The sequence below is a fragment of the Benincasa hispida genome, chromosome 1 (genome assembly GCF_027475165.1).
Source record: "Benincasa hispida cultivar pf3 chromosome 1, pf3_genome.v1.1, whole genome shotgun sequence".
Taxonomy (NCBI): domain Eukaryota; kingdom Viridiplantae; phylum Streptophyta; class Magnoliopsida; order Cucurbitales; family Cucurbitaceae; genus Benincasa; species Benincasa hispida.
The window spans coordinates 59358391-59372905 of record NC_143478.1 but is presented as its reverse complement, the minus strand read 5'-3'; positions in this window follow the sequence as shown (position 1 = coordinate 59372905).

Here is a 14515-nt window from a genome sequence, read left to right as displayed (position 1 = left end):
TTTACTGAAGAAACTGGCTATTTCATAAGATGACCTAGGTAGCTCGATCTTAATCCTAAGCTAACTATAAACTCCTGTTTATACAAGATTATCCTTTGATCTGCATGGGTGAGAGTGGCCAGACATCGCCGACTCAACAAGTCTACCATTTTAGGGATAAGATCGGATAGATAGCTGGGGACATAGTCACACAAGACAGAATTCGCTCCTACCCATTTCAGGGATAGTAGAGAAGTTGTTCCCTTAAGTACTAACTCTATGACTTGAACAAGGTGCCCCACCCTTTCCTTGGCCTGAGAGGGACTTAGGTTTGATGGTTGGACCACAAACCGATTATTCATCAGAGGATTAGTGGAACTAAAGGAACAAAAAGTACTATAGAGGTAAAACATTCATTTGACCCGGCTATAGCTACGAACAACCTGTGAAGGATCGACTTACTGAACATGGTTATATCAAGTGGACAGAAATATATCTACGATAAGGGGAGTGCAGCTACTGGACTATAGTGGAGTGTCCCGGTAGTTAACGAATATTGGTTAGCTTGGTTAATGAGATTAGTTGGTTAACCTCGAATCGTTGGAGCCCATGATCTGTAGGTCCATTAGGTCCCCCTATTAGCTCATATCAGAATAAAGTCTAGAACAATTAGATAGGAAACTTTGAATCGTTCAAAATCGGGAAAGGGTATTATCGTCAATTGTGTTTGACACAATAATTTAATTATGAATTAAATTATTAAACGAGAGATAAAGTATTTAAAAGTGTTTTAAATACTATATACATGAATAGGATTCATATATAATGGATTGCACAAGGTTAGAATGATTAATTGGATTAATCATATGAAATTAATTGGAAAAGTTTCAAATTAATTACCAAAAATTAATTTCAATTTAGAATTGAAATTAAAATTAAAATGCAAGCTAAAATTATATTTTGGATCAAGGATAGTGGATTTTGTTGGAATCCCACTTATGCATGGTGATTCAAAGTGGAAAAACAACTCATCCATGCATTCTTGCATGTAATGTTACGTGAACACCTAGAATCCACTATTGCTTGCATCTTAAGGCTTCTTGATGCATGGATTCACTCTATAAGTAGAGGTAGAATCAGATTGAGAGCTGAAGATAACCATTTTCCCTACTGTTATGCTGCTGGAATTTGGTCTCAAACTCACCTACCTTTATATACCTCTCTAGAGCTTGAACCTTCAAGCATTCCCTTCCCATTCCCTATCTCTCTACACTCCCACAAGTTGTTCTTGGCCCGGAGAATAGTAGAGAAGACACTAGAGGTGGTCCACACACCGTTCGTGAGCAAAGGAATAAAAGGGATTGTTGAATCGGTCTCCAAAAAGGTTGGTACAAATTCTGCTCTCTGTTTACGGTATTTGGACAGCATGCTTTCATTTTCTAAAATTGATGTAGTTAAGTGCCTCCGATCCTAAAATTGCTTCCGCATGTATTATATGAACACCTACAATTGGTATCAGAGCATGATTAAGTCACCTAACATACATTAATTTTAGCTTGGTGGGTAGCTTTCCATACGATGAAACTGTGTAGAAACTAAAGAAAATTGGTTTTGGGATTGAATTTAATTCTCATTCAATTCATTGGAATTAATTGTAATTGACTACATTTTTATGGGCATTAATGTGTTCATATGGAGTCTGTAAATTTTGAGAGTCAATAGAATCCATTTAGACCGTCAATTTGAAGAAATTTGGAGACTCTTCAAAGCTGGCCGAAAATTCCAGCATGCTGTTTTTTAGTTCCAGCCCAAGTGTGTTCTTCACTTAAAGGCAAAATGGTCCAGTTGAGGCAATCCAAGGGTAGTTCGGGTCGGTTTGAATGGTTCAGGAGCGGTCCAAGCCCTATTTGAAATTATTATTGTAATAATTTTAGTTTTTCTTTTTGCTTGATTAAAAATTCCGAAACCAATTCACTTAACTTAATTAATTGTGCATTATTGAATGTATGTTTTAATTAAATAGTATTTTATGTGCATAATGTATGTCATTTAGATTTAAAATCCCACCATAGGAAAACATGAATCATGCATAAATTAATATGTTATAAGAGTTATGATATTAATTAAATGCATATATAAATTTTCATGAAATTAATATAAATGTTGTATTAATTTAGGGAGATGCATGCTTGAATGGTTATTTTCAAAATTGATTAATTGGTATAAAAGTTATATTAATTAAAAGAGAAAATATACAAAGCATGAAGCATGAAACTTCTTTTGTTTGATTATAAATGTTATATTCAAATTAGGCTTGTTAGATTGTTTTTATAATTGTTATAAATGAGATAGAAATCTAAAATTTATAACAAAGATAAGGTGCATGCTCACATAGGGTTAATTTGAATCCAAATTTCGATCGATTTCAATTAGATTTGAATAGGTCGATATCTTGTAAAACCAAAGTTACAAAAAAACTCACCCGACAAGATCTTGGCAAAATGTCAAATAAAATGACTAAGGTTGAAGGTATTTAAGTTGACGGTTCACGGAATACCAACTACCTTGAGATCGAGCCGGCGTCTGAGTTAGGTTAAACTGGTTTTATGAGCATGCGTGAGCGGTTTGAGATAATAAAATTTGTTTATCACCTAGACATCATAGGTTAAAAATCCAGTATAAAAGTTATACTCGGATGAATCACCTAGACTTAGGATATGTTTAGTTAACTGAAATGTATCACTAAGTTTTTTTTTTACCCTAATCGTCTAGAACACTTCAACTAGAGAGAAGTAATGTACTTTTAGCTCTAGCGTCCCTGAGAGTTCACATCGTGAGATTCATGCTTGGCTTTGGGCCGCCCTGGGAGCGGACTCCATTCGGAGAGTGTTTGCATGAGTCAATACCAATAAGGGAAGTTGTTCATAGTAAGTGGGAGAAGGAAGTGTGTGAACACATCCTACGGTCTCTTCCATTAGGTCGCACCGTGAGATTCCTATAATGCACCTGCATGTCTTCCCTGAAGCGACCTTACTAATCGGATGGTTGTATTATAGGATTCTGAACTTCGCAAACTCTAGAAATAGATAAGGTCTCTCAGGTTCGTTTTCATTCTTGTCTTTCCAACTTCGGAAGCATAATGATTTCGATCTTTAAGGTCTGAAAAGAGAAGGTCACACTTACGAGAATTACTAAGTGTTAGTAAATTCTTGACCAAAGTAGTGATAATGAGTTACTATAGGAATAAGAGTTATTCTGGTGATAGTATCTAGTCAAGATAGTCTTGGTTCAACGGAGGAATAGTCGATCACCCCTCGGTGGAGGTTATTCTAAACCATTGAAATATGTTGCAAAATATAATAATGAAGGGTACACTATTAGTTGTTTTTGCTAACTTGATTGGATTTAAAAGATTAATGTTTTTTACTAAAAAAAATATGTTTTTCTTTTCAGCATGACTAGCTCTTTAGATCAACTCTTAGCTTCCGAGAAACTAAACGACGATAATTACTCAACATGGAAAAACAATATGAATTTAACACTAGTAATAGATGACCTGAGATTTGTCTTAACTGAGGAATGTCCTCAGGCTCCTACCTCGAAAGAAGCACAAGGTAAATATGATTTACTAGTTGCTGAAACATGTTTAGTGGAGGATGATACCTCAACCTGGATATTGGATTCAGAAGCCACTAATCATATTTGCTTCTCTTTTCAGGAAACCAGTTCCTGGAAAAAGCTTGAAGAAGGTGAGATCACCCTCAAGGTTGGAACAGGATAGGTTGTCTCGGTCGAAGCAGTGGGAGATTTAAAGTTGTTTTTCAACGATAGATATATCATACTTAAAGATGTTTTATATGCACCTCTTATGAAGAGGAATTTAATATCTATCGCTTGTATTATGGAACAAATGTACAAAATATCTTTTAAAGTTAATGAAGCATTCATTTTCAGAAAAGGTATTCAAATTTGTTCTGCTATATTTGAAAACAACTTATATAAGTTAAGACCAACTAAAGCAAAATTTGTCTTAAATACTGAGATGTTTAGAATAGTAAAAACTCAGAATATAAGACAAAAAGTTTCTTCTAATGCCTATCTATGGCACCTAAGACTTGGCCACATAAAACTCAAAAGGGTTGAGAGATTGGTTAAGAATGGACTCCTAAATCAGTTAGAAGACAATTCTTTACCTCCATGTGAGTCTTGTCTTGAGGGAAAAATGGCTAAGAGATCTTTTACTGGAAAAGGTCTCAAAGCCACAATACCCTTAGAGCTCGTACATTCGGACCTCTGTGGACCGATGAATGTCAAAGCTCGAGGTGGGTATGAATATATCATCAGTTTTATTAATGATTATTCAAGGTATGGTCATATTTACCTAATGCATCACAAGTCTGATTCTTTTGAAAAGTTCAAAGAATATAAGGCTGAAGTTGAGAACCAGTTAGGTAAAACAATTAACACACTACGATCAGATCGAGGTGGGGAGTACATGGACTTAAGATTCCAAGACTATATGACAGAACATAGAATCAAGTCACAACTCTCTGCACCAAATATGCCTTAGTAGAACGGTGTATCTGAAAGAAGAAACAGAACCTTATTGGACATGGTTCGCTCAATGATGAGTTTTGCTGAGTTACCTGATACCTTTTGGGGACATGCATTAGAGACTGCTGTCTATATTTTGAATAACGTTCCTTCTAAAAGTGTTTCAGAAACACCTTATAAGCTATGGAAAGGGCGTAAAGGCAGTTTACATCACTTTAGGATTTAGGGATGCCCGGCACACGTGTTGGTGTAAAATCCTAAAAAATTGGAACGTCGTTCAAAACTATGCCTATTGTAGGTTATCCAAAAGAAACAAAAGGTGGTCTATTTTACGATCCTCAAGAGAATAAGGTATTTGTATCGACAAATACCACATTCTTAGAGGAAGACCACATAAGAAGTCATCAACCTCGCAGTAGACTAGTATTGAATGAAATTTCCAAAAATGCTACAGATAGAGCTAGTTCATCTACTAAAGCAGCAGATAAAACTAGTACATCTGGTCAGTGACATCCTTCTCAAGAGTTAAGAATGCCTCGACGTAGTGGGAGGGTTGTTCATCAGCCTGACCGTTACTTGGGTTTAACAGAAACACAAGTCATCATACCTGATGACAGTATAGAGGATCCATTGACCTTTAATCAGGCAATGAATGATGTAGATAAAGACTAGTGGATTAAAGCCATGGATCTCGACATGGAGTCAATGTACTTCAATTCGGTCTGGGAACTTGTAGAGCATCCGGATAGGGTAAAACCTATTGATTGCAAATGGATATACAAAAGAAAACGAGACCAAGCCGGTAAGGTCCAAACCTTTAAGGCTCGACTTGTGGCAAAGGGTTTTACCTAGCGGGAAAAAGTGGATTTTGAAGAAACCTTTTCCCTTATTACTATGTTTAAGTCGATTAGAATACTCTTATCTATTGCCACATTTTATGATTATGAAATATGGCAAATGGATGTCAAGACGGCAACGTTCATAACGGCAATCTTGAAGAGACTATCTATATGGCTCAACCAAAGGGATTCATAGTCCAGGGTGATGAGCAAAAAGTTTGCAAACTTAAACGATCCATTTATGGGTTAAAACAAGCATCAAGATCCTGGAATATACATTTTGACACTGCGATCAAAACGTATGGCTTTGAGCAGAATATTGACGAACCTTGTGTTTACAAGAAAATCGTCAAATCTACTGTAGCTTTTCTGGTTCTGTATGTAGATGGTATCCTACTTATTGGGAATAATGTAGGATTCCTGTCTAACGTAAAACAATGGCTAGCGACTCAATTCCAAATGAAAGATTTGGGTGAGGCTCAATTTTTTCTGGGCATTCAAATCATTAGAAATAGAAAGAACAAAACGCTAGCACTGTCTCAAGCATCATATATCGACAAAATGTTGGTACGATATTCGATGCAGAACTCCAAAAAAGGGTTATTACCTTTTAGGCACGGGGTTCACCTGTCAAAGGAATAAAGTCCTAAGACACCTCAAGAAGTTGAGGAAATGAGACGCATTCCCTATGCATCAGCAGTTGGTAGTTTAATGTATGGCATGCTGTGTACCACACCCGACATATACTGTATGCCATGTAGTTTAATGTATGCATCAGCCTTATATAATGGATTACATAAGGTTAGAATGATTAATTGGATTATTCATATGAAACTAATTGGAAAAGTTTCAAATTAATTTCATATGATTAATCCAATTAATCATTCTAACCTTGTGCAATCCATTATATATGAATCCTTATTCATGTATATAGTATTTAAAACATTTATAAATACTTTATCTCTCATTTAATAATTTAATTCATAATTAAATTATTGTGTCAAACACAATTGACGATAATACCCTTTCTCGATTTTGAACGATTCAAAGTTTCCTATCTAATTGTTCTAGGCTTTATTCCGATATGAGCTAGTAGGGGGACCTAATGGACCTACAAATTATGGGCTCCAACGATTCAAGGTTAACCTACTAATCTCATTAACCAAGCTAACCAACATTCGTAACTACCGGGACACTCCACTATAGCCCAGTAGCTGCACTCCCCTCACTGTAGATATATTTTCGTCCACTTGATATAGCCATGTTCAGTAAGTCGATCCTTTACAGGTTTTTCGTAGCTATAGCCAAGTCAAATGTCTATTTTACCCCTATAGTACTTCTTGTTCCTTAAGTTCTACTAATCCTCTAATGAACAATCGGTTTGTGGTCCAACCATCAAACCTAAGTCCCTCTCAGGCCAAGTAAAGGGTGGGGCCCCTTGTTCCAGTCCTAGAGTTAGTACTTAAGAGAACAACCTCTCTACTATCCCTGAAATGGGTAGGAGTGAATTTCGTCTTACGAGACTATGTCCTCAGCTATCTATCTAATCTTATCCTTAAAATGGTAGGCTTGTTTAGTCGGTGATGTCTGGCCACTCTCACCCATGTAGATCAAAGGATAATCTCGTATAAACAGGAGTTCATTGTTAGCTCGAGATTAAAATCGAGTTACCTAGGTCATCTTGTGAAATAGTCAGTTTTTTCAGTAAATGGCGTTATAAAGAGCAAGTGACTAATTTTGCGGTCCTGTCTTATGCAAATTCATTGCATAGGACACTTTCACTTACATGTCTTTACACGAACGATTTAGGATCTCATCGTTTGTACTTAATACAAAGTGGGTCACGTCCATAGTGTCCCCAGGATAAGTTACCCAACCCTATCCTTTACTATAGATAGTTTTGGCTATATACTTGAACTTGATCCTATGATATATCTCTACATATAGTTCGAGTATTCATGTTATAGCCAAGGATCTTAATTTATTGGATTTAGGTTAGATATTCACAACTTACTTATTCAATAACATCTTTTACTGAATAACCTCAATAATGTCTTTATTGGAAATAGAATATGTTTAATGATTTACAAACTACGAGTTTATAGGACATTAAACCCAACATTAACTCGTTGTTTGTGTTCGGGACTACTGTCATTCCACGCTTCTTGGGAACGCATTGCATGGGGCTAACCCACATGCTATCGGCGATAGGGTATATGATGCTTGCGTCTAACCATTTAATGATCTCCTTTTTTACAACCCCCTTCATCGTAGGTTTCAGTCTGCGTTGAGGTTCGATAGAGCCTTTCTGGTTTTCTTCGAGCCAAATTCTGTGCATGTAGTATGTCAGGCTAATTCCTCTGATATCGCAGGCATCCATCCGATTACTTTAATATACTTCTTTAGAATACTGAGCAGCGCATTTTCTTTCTCTTCCCGTAATGCAGAGGATATTATTACTAGCAGGGTTTCATTTTGGCCAAGGAAAACATACTTCAAATGGCTTGGCAGAGTTTTTAGCTCCAAGGTAGGTGGTTGCTCTAAGGAAGGTTTCTATGTTTTTCTCTCTTCATTTAAATTCAAATTTTCGTCTTTGTTCACTGTCTCCGTTATTACATGGCAGGTTTCTACGGATGTTGTCGCATCCTCTCCTTCATCTTCTTCTTCGGACTCCAATTCTTCATCGCAATTGTGTTCATTGTCAGAATCTGATAGGCCTTCATCTTTTGGAAATTTCATCACCTTGATGATGTTAAACCTGAGCTTTTTTCCATTGATGCCCATCATGATCTCTTCTTTGTGCACATCTATTTGAGCACGACTAGTAGATAAAAATGGTCGTCTCAATATGATTGGCACATCTTTGTCCGCCTTATAATCTAGAATGATGAAGTCTGCTAGTAGAATAAATTTATTGATTGTGACCATGACATCCTTCAACTTTCCTTCAGGATGAACTAGAGACCTATCTGCAAGCTGGAGAGACCGTTGTGGGCGTCAGTTGTCCCACATTCAATTGTTTGAAGATTGAAAGAGGCATTAAATTTATACTTTCCCTAAGATCGCATAATACTTGACGAATGTAGATCTCTCCAATTGAGTAGGGTATCGTAAAGCTGCCTAGGTCGCGCATCTTCGGTGGGATTATCGTGTTTGATTTTTGTGTTAATGCCACCGTAGCGAATTTTCCTGTGCTTCTTTTCTTCGACACTATATCCTTCAAAAACTTGGCATATTTTGGCATCTACTCTATCACTTCTATAAATGGAATATTGATGTGTAGTTGTTTTAATATTTTCATGAAGCGATCATACTGACCTTCATTGTTTTGCTTCTTTTTCAATCTTTGTGGGAATGGCGGTAGCTACACTTTCACTGTTCCTTGGTAGGCTTAGAGCTGGTCGCAACTTCAGGTTCCATCATCTCGGACTCTTCTGATTCATCTTGCGCCAACGGTTTCTTTGATTCTATTGCATTCGAATCGGTCCTACTGGGCTCTTTCCTAACTTCCGCTGTCGTCTTTCCACTTTGCAAGTAACTGCTTGGCAGTGTTCTTTCCCTGTGTTCCCCGGGTTACGTGGGAGCTCAGTTGAGCTCAGCAGCATCCCCTACGGTCTATTTTTCAACTCTTCCGCAATCTGTACTATTTGGATTCTAGATTGCGGATGGAAGTCGCCTGGTTCTGGAAGACCGTCTCATTCTTTTCAATGTACTGTTTTAACAGGTTCTCCAGAAAGGAAGATGGTGGCGCTTGAAAGTTGTTGGCTTGTTGTTGCTGTTGACCGTTAGTTCATTGGAAAAATCCTGGTGGTCCTTCTTTTTGCGTCATAGGTTGATATCCTTGTTGTTGGTTATTTTTCCAAGCAAAATTAGGGTGGTTTCTCCACCTGAGGTTGTATGTATTTGAGAAAGGGTTGTTCTTGACAAAGTAGATTGACTGCGGGTTCCATGGACACTCTTCAATCGAATGCGATTCTCCATATGTAGCACAACTTGTGCTCATCTGTTCTATTGCATTGACTTGTCCTCTTTGTGTTCCAAGATTGTTGATTGTGATGGCCTGTAACAAATTTATCATCACATTCATCTGATTTTGCAAAGATGCGATGGCACCATTATTTGCGTTACCTTCTCTGGGTTTTACTCTTGATCGCTTTCCTGCCAATCTTCATGGTTTTTCGATATGCGACCAAGAATGTTCTTTGCCTCATCATAAGTCTTATCTAGTAGACCGCCTGCTGCTATTGCATTGGCAGCTGTCTGCGATGCAGGATTTAATCCATGATAGAAGATTTCCATTTGTAGGCAGTTTGGTAATCCGTTGTACGTGCAATCTCGCACTAATCTCTTGAACCTCGCCCACGTATCACTGAGTGATTTGTTTTCTTCTTGTTCAAAATTTGTGATTAACTTCCTCCGTCTAGCATTCTCGGTAGGAGGGAAATATTTCTTCATAAACTCTTCGACAACATGTTCCCATGAAGTTATCTCTCCTGGTTCGAGGGAGTATGCCCATTTTCTTGCTTTATCACATAACGAAAATGGAAATAACGTGAGTTGAACTTCTTCAGCGGAGATATTAGAGAACACAAAAGTGTTACAAATTTCAATGAAGCTCCGAAGATGGGCATGCGGATCTTTGCCACACCGTTCACCAAACTGTTCGGCTGTCTGGATCATTTGTAACATTACTGGTTTCATCTCGAACCTCGATTCATCCAAAGTTGGCCTCATGATTCCTGGGGAGAAATCATATAAGTTGGTAACGCATAGTCCCGGATGAGTCTATTACGATCATTCGCTAGCAAGATAGGATTTGCCATTATGTTGTTTGCATTCGCGGCTCTTTCTTCCAATTGTTCTGCCAATCTGGGAGTTCTTTCTTGTTGTTGGTGTCTATTTCTCTATCTTCTTTAAAATGTTCTTTCGATCTCTGGGTTGTAATTAGGCTTAGGAGCGTGTCCTTCGCTCATGCGATGCTTGCTTCTTCCCTTAACGAAGGAATGGCAATGCATAGAGGTCAAAAACTGCAAAGAAAAAGAGATTTGCTGTTAGCGCAATATATACCGTAGTCCCTAGCAACGGCACCAAAAACTTGATGGGGGAAAATTATGATGCGTTATGGTGTGAGTTGCGGTGATGTATGTTATGCGGTGAACATGCAAGTTTTCCTAACAAGGCCCAAGTATAAATCTTCCTAGGTTTCCTGGTAAGTCCAAGGTCGAACACAAGGACTACTAAGTAAATATGCGATAGACTCTTTGATTCTATTGCGGTAGTAAAAACAAATGAACTGGATAGTATTTTGATTGAGATTTTTCCTATGCGATGGAGTTGAACGCAACGTTGATGAAAGCGTAGAGTTACAATGAGTATGCGATGAAGGGGTTGAGAAGGGGTTTAGCTAACACTTCTTAAGATTGTGCACAAGTTATGCGATCATGCTACACATAAATATTAGTACTACATTTCTCAATGTAGAATGCCATTATTCCTATTTCTAGGACACATGCGATGTGTATACGAAACAATCGATAGGACTTATTTCTAAGCCTCTACTCTTGTCTATGTGATGATGAATGATGCATACATAAAACAAGGTGACCGCATACAATCATTCCTATTTCTAGGGCGCATGCGATGTATAAATAGCAATAGAATTTATGTCTAGGTTTCTATTTCTTGCTTATGCGATTCTAATCCGACTCTCTCAAGCCTAGATTCTAATCTGACTCTTTCAAGCCTAGATTCTATCTTTAGACTACTCTCTCAAGTATGTCCAAATGGTGAATGATGCATACATAAGACAAGATGATCGCATAAAATATAAATCTTAAGTCATGCTTGCTAAGTACTTCTCAACCCATTTAGAAATTTAGCTACTCATGTGAGATATGGAGAGATTGAACATAGATTGAAATGTGATTTCCATTTTCTGTAAATAAAGTTCTGAATACAAAATAACAAAACGGTTTGAGAGATAAGAAGCCCGGTAAGCAATGTCTTGCTTCCCGTGGCCTTTTACACTGCTCTTTTTCACTCTAACTCTGTTCTAGATGTGTATTCTTGCTCTCGCAAGTGTTGGCCCTCTCTTCTTTGTGTTGCTTTTCGACAGTCTTTCGATCTGATCGGGAATGATCTCTCGGCTTCATCGTCTCCTTGCTCTTCTTCATTTTCTAAGTATATGTATGAGTATGTATGTGAACAGACTAACTAACTCTCTAACTCTCTAACTTGCTAAGCTCCCTTTTACACTTGTGGCCTTCGGTATTTATAGATTTCAAGGTGAAGCAGCCTTTCTTGCTAATGATTGCAATGATGGGCGGCATTAATCCCCCTGCTCTGATGCGCCGATTAATAGTCATCGAAAGTTGAGTGTACTTGCTACAATGTGGCTTTTAACGGCTTGTCAACTAAATTCAGATTCGATTGTTATTAGCTTTTCGTCCCATCATGATTTATTATGCTATCATCTTGATGCGCAGTCTTTATACGGCCACATTTTTAAGAAGCTTCTCATGATCACATGTCTTGCGATCGCAATCTTCAACCGCACTAACGCCTTGTTCCTTTGAATCGCAATTTCATATGCGCCATCGCATTCTTCCTGCACAAAATAGGTAAATTAACTGCTTTTATGCGATGAGCGCTTGTGATCGTAATACCTTTCATTTAGCACTTTCGGACATGATATTGCTTATTTTTCCATCGCATTCTCTCATTGTTTTACTTATTTGAGCTATAATAACTTGTATTTCTACCAGTTATTGATGCGTTATTTTATGATGTGAAATTATGGAATGAAATGCGGTGATGGAATTGCGTTGAGCAACAAGTTTTCTCAGTGAAATCCAAGTATAAACCCCACTGAGTTTCCTGGTAAGTCCAGGGTCGAACTCAAGGACTTGGGAAAATGATATGCAGTGGTAATTTTTAGGAAGTCTTTGTGGTAACTGATAACTTAAATAGTTGTTTGGTGTTGTTGTTTGCAGTAATGAAATAAACGAATGTGGCAGAGTTTCGAAAAGAGTTGATAATACGGAAGATGTGATGAGTATACGGTGAACGGGTTGAGAAGGGGTTCGGCGAACACTTCCTAGGATGCGTTCATGTTATGCGATCATGTAACACACATACAATAGAAAACCATCTCTCGACGCAGATGCTACGGCTTTTAGTACTAAAATGCATGCGATATATGTAATAAGTCTATAGAACCTACACATAAGCCTCTATTCTCATTTATGCGATGACAAAATGATACACACACAAATAAGGCGACCATATAATATCATACCTATCTCTAGGGTGCATGCGATGCAGGTTAGCAAACAGAGCTTATCTCTAAGTCCCGATCTCTTACTTATGCAGATCTAATCTTACTCTCTCGAGTCTAGATTCTAACCTAGCTCTCTCAAGTCTTAGGTTCTTTCTTTAGACTCTCTCTCGAGTAGCTCTAAAGAAGTGTTGGGCACAACATAAAACAAGATAATCGCATGCGATGAAGATCTTAGGTCATATTAGTTTAGTTCTTCTCAACCCATTCGATTAGTTTAGCAACTCATGCATGCTTTCAAGAGAGTGAACAGATGTAGATAAAGAAATTCCATTGTATAGATATAGAGTTAAAATACAAAATAACAATGCAAGATAAGAATAAAGAACCTGGTAGCAATCTATTGCTTCCCAAGGCTTTTACACTGTCTTTTCTACTCTATTCAAAAGATAGTCTCGCTCTCACGAGAGTCGGCCCGCTCTCTGCTTTTCCATGCCTTCGGGTTCTTTCTTGAGTTGCCCTGAGAGATCTTCCGGCGTCTCTTCCCTTCTCTCACTCCGCCTTAAAATAAAAGAAAAACTAAGAACAAGGCTATTCTAAGGGAAAATTCTCTAAGTGTTCCAACTTGCTGAACGCCGAACTCCTGAATTGAAGGTTGCCTTCGATATTTATAGAGCTCCAGGGTGAAAGGCGGCTTCTCTCTTATGATTGCACAGATGGGATGGCTTTAATTCTCTAACTGATGCATTGAATATTTGTCACCTAAAAGTTGAGTGTACTTGTTATCGTTAGCGACTTGTCAACTTAATTCGGATTCAATCATCATCAGCCTTTTGTCCCATCATGATTAATTATGCTTTTCACTCAGATGTGCCCACCAAGTTGCGCTAGCTCTATGTGGCAATCCCTCTTGAGCAGATGTTTGCAAGCATAAATCACCACAAAGCCTTGCAGTAACGCTACGCTCGTCCGTTGATTTCTTGTGATCGCACTTTTCGCCTTGCGTCAATGCATATTCTGCATAAGAATACAAAAGTTAACTGTTTTTATGCGATGGACGCATGCGACCGCAATGTTATGAACTTAATGCTTTTTGGACGCAATCTAACATATTTTTACCAACGCAAACCTTCATTGTTTAATAACTTACCACTGTAATAACATGCATTTCTGCCCGTTATCAAGAATCAGATGGCAAGGCAAGCCTTGGACGTTGATGCAAAGGCACATTGGTAGTAGGCATGCGGGTGAGATCATGCGATAAGACAAACCATAAGGTGTTGAGTTGAGACCTAGCTTGACCCAAGGGTTGGTATGCAATGGTGGTGTGCTATGCGCTAAGGCTGAATTATGCACCAAGGACATCTGAGGGCATATAGACGCATATGACAAGGCTAGCAGCATGCGATGGTTATAGTCCTAGTTGAATGCATGTGCCAAGGGTAAGCCATACGGGGAAAGGAGTATGCGGACAAGCAAGTACTTGTGATGACTTGAGGTTAATGTGGCACAAAGAAGGGTGATGTGATGATCAAGGCATGCGATCAAGTAAGCATGCAACCATGTAATTGGAAGGATGCGATGATAAGAAGAGCTATGAGCTGATAGATTCATTTGGACAAGTTGCTAAACTGAGAAGAGGTTGAGCTTAAGTTAGAAGGAGGTGGACAAATAGGATTTCATGCAAAGGAGACTTATGCATGAGGAGGACAACGCAGCTTCATGCAAGTAGAAAGTGGCATGGAAGTAGATGGTGGCAAAGCAAGATGAAGACACTCCAAAAGTCCCTTAGTAAGAGGGGTCATGCATTGGGGCCTTAAGAGATGATGAGGATCGGTTGCCTAAGGCCTATAAATACCACCACAAC